This window comes from Pseudophryne corroboree, unplaced genomic scaffold, assembly GCF_028390025.1.
Source record: "Pseudophryne corroboree isolate aPseCor3 unplaced genomic scaffold, aPseCor3.hap2 scaffold_810, whole genome shotgun sequence".
NCBI lineage: Eukaryota > Metazoa > Chordata > Amphibia > Anura > Myobatrachidae > Pseudophryne > Pseudophryne corroboree.
The window spans coordinates 53,672-61,744 of record NW_026970389.1 but is presented as its reverse complement, the minus strand read 5'-3'; the positions used below and the strand labels follow the sequence as shown (position 1 = coordinate 61,744).

Below are 8,073 nucleotides of genomic sequence, written 5' to 3'. Positions count from 1 at the left end.
AGCAGCCCCTTGCATGCTTGCTTCGCTCGCCACGCGGTGGGCACGGTGCCTCGCTACGCTCTACACACTATTATATCAGTAGTCAGGAAACGCAGCATGCATTTGTGGAGTGAAGAGGGTGAAAAAGGAGAGAAAGTACAGTTTGTACTGTAAGGTTATGTCAGAGGGTGTGAAGATGATCAGCTCAGTGTTATACATGTTACAGTAAGTTAGAATACAGTACAGTGCATTATGTATTTCTATTTTATTACCAGGTGTCTCCTCCACTGGTTGGCGACGGACTGTAAAAAGATAATACAGTACAGTTAGTCATATCAGTTTGACTTAAAATAATGTTGGAGAAAAAAAAATACTGTAATTACAGTACCAACTATTGCTACTGTACAGTATATTTACCAAAAATGTATTCTGGCTCGTCGTCTGTGGGTAAAAGAGAAGAATATTATAAGATACAGTATACAGTAAAAAGTATAGTAATAGTACACTAGTTTCCAGGCCCAGTGTCAGGTGGGTAAAAAAAGGTATGCTTGTGACAGGCATGGTGATTCCAAGGGACCCCACCGAGACCATCAGAAAATTTGTGAGTGACCCGTATGCCGGTGATTATGACTAGAATAAGGTACAGTAGCAACTCTTTTTTCTTTTGAATTATGTATACTGTACAGTACTGTATGTGCATATTGTACAGTACACTTAAAATATTTAGCAGTTACTGTAGTGGTAATTTTTGGGATGACAGTATTAGCATACTGTAAGCATCCAACTGAGGCCCCCAAACAGATGCCGCCACTAGGTACAGTACGTGCCTCTCGTGCCTAATGGGAAATTCATCACTGACAGTATCTAGAGAGATGAATGGAGAGACAGTGACAAGGGGTGAGAGAGAGAGAGAGAGAGAAATTGAGTAAGATGGGTGTTTTTTTTAGAACAGGATGTTGTCCATACAGTAGCAACCAATCAAATATTACCTACTGTACTGTATTATCGTCTGTAAGTGTAACTAGATACTGTAAATGTTAATGTGGGATGTGATCGGTTGCTACTGTATGGGCAATATCACCAGTTCAAACAAAAACAATTTTCATCCGATTTCTACGCATTTGCCAGAAAAATCTGATGAAAAGTGCTACTCTGATGGCATCAGATCAATGTCAGTAATAATTCTTACCACTAAATGCAGCAGCATCATCATCATCCTCCTCCTCCTCCGTGGCCTGTTCCAGTGTAGGGCCTGTGAAAAAAAACATTAATGTGAAAAAAAAAAAAGGTTAATTCCAGGAAATACACATACCCTCCAACATGGTACAAAATGCTCTGGTTCTGGACTTCCCTCTTAATTTATTATTGCCATCACCTGTGAAGAAACAGCTTTCTTATCATATAACTAGTTCAACACAGGTGATGGAAATCATAAATTAAGAGGGAAGTCTAGAAACAGAGCAGTGCGGCGGGTCATGTTGGAGGGTCTGCATACAGAAACATAGAATTTGATGACAAATACTGTAAGAACCACTTTGCCCATCTAATCTGCCTCTTTTTTTTAACCTTTTTTTTACATCAAACCTTATAACAATTTTCCCCAAACATCACATGATGCAAAGATAAATAAATAAAAAAATAAATAAAAAAAGAGGTGCAAGATGGAATTGTGATTGGGCCCTCCCAACCACCCTTATGTTATATAAACAGGGTCTGCCACACGACTGTGGCTGAAATGACTGGTTGGTTTGGGCCCCCACCAAAAAAAGAAGCAATCAATCTCTCCTTGCTCAAACTGGCTCTACAGAGGCACGATGTACCGGACTGGACTTACTTAATGGGTGCAGTGTGGTGAGGGACAGAGAGTCCTGGTCCTCCTCCTCCTCCTCCGCCACCGCCTGTGACAGTGTAGGGCCTGTGAAAGCAAAAAATCCATGAAATATACTTTTGTATTCTGTGTTGAATACAGTAAAGCAAAAATTCAGTCAGGAATTGGAGGAGGAGAGTAAATTTCGCACACAGAGACGAGAATGTCGAGGCCAGAATCAGGGGGTAGTGGAGGAGGGTTAGGATACCGTACCTCACCCTGTTGGGATTGCTGCAATCAGGATGCCACTGTCGGTCACCTGACCGCTAGAATCCTGACTGCTGGTCACGCAAACCCTACCCATTGGTTTAACACAATGTACAGTACAGTACAATACTGCAGTTTACTTACCAAGTTGGGGAGAGGGTTTTTCATCCTCACTGTCAATAATTACTGAGTTGAAAATAAAAAAATATTATAAACAAAATACAGTAGAGTACAGTTACTACAAAATTGCACAGTAGTACAGTGCTACAGGAGGCAGAGATATATTCATAATACAGTAGGAGCAGAATGACTGTCCAGCGGTAGGGGACATACAGTACTGTATTTAAAAGACCTGCTGTCTGGATCCCGACATTCAGAATGCAGAGTGTGGATTCAGAGTATGATTGGAGGGTTAGGCTAGTGGAGGGTGGGTCGGATGCACAATTTTGGGCACCATAATACAAAATGGATATCGTGGAACTACAAAAGGTTTAGAGGCGGGCGACCAAAGTGATGAAGTGGATTGAGAAGATGGAATACAAGGAAAGGCAGGCTAGGCATGTTTACATTGGAAAAGAGGAGATTAAGAGGGGACATGATTAACCTTTACAAATATACTGTATACAGTACAGTAAGGGGACAATACACAGGAACGGTTTTTGATAAGATGGACACAGAGGACACGTGCACAGTAACTCTTGTTGAAGTAGAGGCGATTTCGCACAGAGGCGAAAAGGGGTCTTCACAGTGAGGGAAATACTGTACAGTGCATGTTTGGAATTCCCTGCCTGAAAAGTAATAAAAGTGGACTTGGTCAATACTTTTAAGAATGGGCTTGAGAAAATCCTACTGTACTTACTATAATCTGGCTCCTCTTCCCCCGAATCAATGGGAATGAGCTCCTCCTCTGTATCAATTACGAGGCGGTCTGTGTGTAAAAGATGACAAGTATTGTAAAATACAAAAATTACAGTAATACTGTAGGAAACTAGTGTGACTGTAACAAAAAGTAATTATTACCACTTCCGGAGCTCTCGGATGCAGCAGCAGGTGGTGGTGGTGGTGGTGGTGTTGGTACTGTGGGAAAAAAAATAACAGTACTGTAAGTGAAGCTGTCAATTGGAAACATGTACTGTACAGTATCCAGGACACATGTACAGTAGTGTAACAACGATGACAGTAGCACCAGAATTCTCGTTACACAATACCTGGCAGCGCAGCAGGTGGTGGTGGTGGTGGTACTGTGGGAAAAAAAATAACAGTACTGTAAGTGAAGCTGTCAATTGGAAACATGTACTGTACAGTATCCAGGACACATGTACAGTAGTGTAACAACGATGACAGTAGCACCAGAATTCTCGTTACACAATACCTGGCAGCGCAGCAGGTGGTGGTGGTGGTGGTGGTACTGTGGGAAAAAAAATAACAGTACTGTAAGTGAAGCTGTCAATTGGAAACATGTACTGTACAGTATCCAGGACACATGTACAGTAGTGTAACAACGATGACAGTAGCACCAGAATTCTCGTTACACAATACCTGGCAGCGCAGCAGGTGGTGGTGGTGGTGGTACTGTGGGAAAAAAAATAACAGTACTGTAAGTGAAGCTGTCAATTGGAAACATGTACTGTACAGTATCCAGGACACATGTACAGTAGTGTAACAACGATGACAGTAGCACCAGAATTCTCGTTACACAATACCTGGCAGCGCAGCAGGTGGTGGTGGTGGTGGTACTGTGGGAAAAAAAATAACAGTACTGTAAGTGAAGCTGTCAATTGGAAACATGTACTGTACAGTATCCAGGACACATGTACAGTAGTGTAACAACGATGACAGTAGCACCAGAATTCTCGTTACACAATACCTGGCAGCGCAGCAGCAGGTGGTGGTGGTGGTGGTGGTGGTGGTGGTACTGTGGGAAAAAAAATAACAGTACTGTAAGTGAAGCTGTCAATTGGAAACATGTACTGCACAGTATCCAGGACACATGTACAGTAGTGTAACAACGATGACAGTAGCACCAGAATTCTCGTTACACAATACCTGGCAGCGCAGCAGGTGGTGGTGGTGGTGGTACTGTGGGAAAAAAAATAACAGTACTGTAAGTGAAGCTGTCAATTGGAAACATGTACTGTACAGTATCCAGGACACATGTACAGTAGTGTAACAACGATGACAGTAGCACCAGAATTCTCGTTACACAATACCTGGCAGCGCAGCAGCAGGTGGTGGTGGTGGTGGTGGTGGTGGTGGTACTGTGGGAAAAAAAATAACAGTACTGTAAGTGAAGCTGTCAATTGGAAACATGTACTGTACAGTATCCAGGACACATGTACAGTAGTGTAACAACGATGACAGTAGCACCAGAATTCTCGTTACACAATACCTGGCAGCGCAGCAGGTGGTGGTGGTGGTGGCACTGTGGGAAAAAAATTAACAGTACTGTAAGTGAAGCTGTCAATTGGAAACATGTACTGTACAGTATCCAGGACACATGTACAGTAGTGTAACAACGATGACAGTAGCACCAGAATTCTCGTTACACAATACCTGGCAGCGCAGCAGGTGGTGGTGGTGGTGGTGGTGGTGGTGGTACTGTGGGAAAAAAAATAACAGTACTGTAAGTGAAGCTGTCAATTGGAAACATGTACTGCACAGTATCCAGGACACATGTACAGTAGTGTAACAACGATGACAGTAGCACCAGAATTCTCGTTACACAATACCTGGCAGCGCAGCAGGTGGTGGTGGTGGTACTGTGGGAAAAAAAATAACAGTACTGTAAGTGAAGCTGTCAATTTGAAACATGTACTGCACAGTATCCAGGACCAAAAAGGGGTCCGGCCAATAAACAATCTGCATCAGAGAAGCAAGATACAGTATGCTTAAAGTATACAGTACTATATACTACAGTAGATCGCCAACAAACGTAAATTAACAAACAACTATCACTGGAATTTACCATCCTCATCCCGTAGCGAAGCACGGGTATTCAGCTATCTACAATGTTATTTATACTTTGTGTTTAATATTTACATTTAGTTTTGTAAACAGACATTCTTAACATTAACGGATTGCAGCGAGTTATCTGTGATGGTCAGGACAGGGGGTTGGGACTATAGAAATCACTATGTACTGTACACTACTGTATTTGACAATACTTACCAGCTTGGCGGCGCCTGTCCCGCCTCCTGTGACGTCGTGCTACCAGCCCTGTAAAAATATATATACAGTATAATGGCAGCATACTGTACAGCCAATGAAATTCAACATTGACAGCATCTTTATGACATCACAATAAATGGAATTGTTCATTCTAGTACCCTGCACCTAATCACTCAGGAGGGCATAGTGTACTGTACTGTCTTCAAAACTTAAGGGGCACATTTCTAAATGTGACATACAGTACACTTACAGTATCGCTACAGTACAGTAGGTCCAGGGTATTAGACAGAACACTACCTTTATAGACATTGTAACACACATAAGCATTGCCCTTATAAACATTATGACACACATCAGCATGCAGCCCTCCCACCCTTAACCATCTCAGTACTGTTCATTACATTACAAATTGATTTCATGACAGATGATGCAGTACTCACCTGAATTCATCTTATTCACGTCATGTCACAGTAGTGCAGTTTATTCACGTCACAGTACTGTCCTTGATTCACGTTGTGTCACACAGTAGAGCACCGTATTCACGTCACAGTACTGTCCTTGATTCACGTTGTGTCACACAGTAGAGCACCGTATTCACGTCACAGTACTGTCCTTGATTCACGTTGTGTCACACAGTAGAGCACCTTATTCACGTCACAGTACTGTCCTTGATTCACGTTGTGTCACACAGTAGAGCACCGTATTCACGTCACAGTACTGTCCTTGATTCACGTTGTGTCACACAGTAGAGCACCTTATTCACGTTACTGTACGTCACAGTAGTGCAGTAGTATATCCACATTACGTCACAAAGTAGAGATCTGCCAGTCATGAACCTTATGCAAGAGTAATGCACGTCAGAACACATTAGGCCACTGTAACATCCCTTAGAATAATTTCTGCCAAAGTAACATCCCTTAGAACACTGTACTATCTGAAACACAAATTTCGGCACACTGCAATTAAACCACACAATGCACTGCACGACTGCGTGATATGACAAACTGCACATTTCCCTGCAAAATATGATACAATGTACACTACACAAAAAACTGCAATTACCACATGTGTATACAGTACACTGCACGACAGTGCTGGCCCTAGCCAGGTACAGATACAGCCGCAGTCACGCAAAATATAGGCATGCCGCATATCATTTTAATCAGCAGAAGCTGCTGGTGCCCCTAAGCATAGCAAATGCCCTAGGCATTTGCCTACTGTAGTTTGCCTATGCCTAAGGCCGGCTCTGCTGCACGATGTGATTCACTATGTATTACACTCACTGCACAATACCATATTCTGAATGTACACTGCATGACACGCTGCAATTACGCAGCACGATACACTGTGATACATTGCATATACTGTACACTGCATGATACTGTACACTGCACAATCGTAGACCACCTGGATTGTAAAGAACTACTGTACTGTATATACACAAGTTTAAAAAAATAACAATTGTTTTTGTAAAACGCATGTCGATCTTTTTCCATGTCAACTTAACGACCATGTCAACCTACAGTAACTGGTGTCAACCAATTTCAAAAGCCGCACCATCTAGGTCGACGCAAAAAAACAAATTGACCTTTTGACCGGGTTAACGTTTGGTCCTTGTTTAACCATTTGTTTACCACAAATACTGTACAGTGCTGTATAGACCGGATACCTGCTGCTACAGCAGCCCCTGCTATAATGTACTGTACCTGTAACTACAGTAACTTAAAGTACAGTAATCTACAGTAATGTACTGTACTTACAATCCCTTATGGCCTGCAGGCGTCGTGGGGTCCGCCTCACGAGGTCACTCCACCTCCTCTGGAGAGACCTCACCGTTCTCCTCCTGTTATACTTCCGGAGGATGTCCCTGCTGGCCCTCCGGTATGCCCTCACTTTCTCCTCGTTGCTGGCGAGAGTTCTGTCCCGCCAGCGAACGAGGAGACGCAGCTCACCAAGAGCATAGGGACGGTCCCGTGCAGCAGCCATAACCGTCCTTATGCTCAATGAGCGTCTCAGACGTCGTGCGCCTCAGACGTCGTGCGTCTCAGACGTCGTGCGGTCCAGGCATTCAACGTACAGTACTGTAGTTACTGTACTTTGTGACAGTTTCCCTTAGTTTTAAATATGCCCTTTCTTTGACCACAGTATTTTCCACTGTCTTGCCCTACGCCCTTCCCTCCTGGGAGCCTTCACAGGTCTTATGCAATACACAAATACCGAAGATGCACAGTCCGTCAGAATACACTCATTTCATTCCCGCTGTTTAGGTGCATTTAGCGTAAAGAATCGCTCCTGCAGATGTACTTTGATTTATGTGAAACCTGTGTGCATCCTTCCATTGACTGTCTTACAATGTAAATAAAATAATACAGTGCATTATTACAGAAAAAAAAAAAAAAAAGAAAGAAAGCACATCAGGTCTCGAACCCTGGACTCCCAGCGAGGGAGGTGGGAGCCTTCACCCCTAGCCCACGACGCCTCATGAGAGATTTCCAATTTCATGTGTGAAAGTACTGCAAACAGCGCCCGGCCCCCGCCCCATTGCTGTTGGTTTATGCCTTAGAGGACTCGGACGCTCGCATTTGTAAAGCACGGTGTTTTCCTCCGCCTCCTGCTAGCCTGTTGCCCTTCCCCCATGGGAGCCTGCACAGATCATGCAGTAGACAGGGAGGGAATGCAGGTCATGTGCAATACACAAACGCCCACTGTAGTACTATTTTGCTCACTTACAGTACCGTACTGTAGGTTGCATTTAGCGTAAAGAATCGCTCCTGCAGATGTACTTTGATTTATGTGAAACCTGTGTGCATCCTTCCATTGGATGTACTGTATTGGAGAGAATTTTTTTTTTT

The 8,073-nt window shown here is 43.3% G+C and overlaps 1 long non-coding RNA gene across 1 annotated transcript; it reads right to left on the bottom strand.

Moving 5' to 3' along the window:
* Positions 1-251: 251 nt before the first annotated feature.
* LOC135042012 (uncharacterized) lies at positions 252-2,976 on the bottom strand. Its single transcript, XR_010235352.1, has 6 exons — positions 2,913-2,976; positions 2,198-2,239; positions 1,814-1,894; positions 1,169-1,231; positions 397-420; positions 252-281 (listed from the first exon to the last, which is right to left on the bottom strand). It is a non-coding gene; the product is annotated as an uncharacterized LOC135042012 (long non-coding RNA).
* Between the last annotated feature and the right edge of the window lie 5,097 nt (positions 2,977-8,073).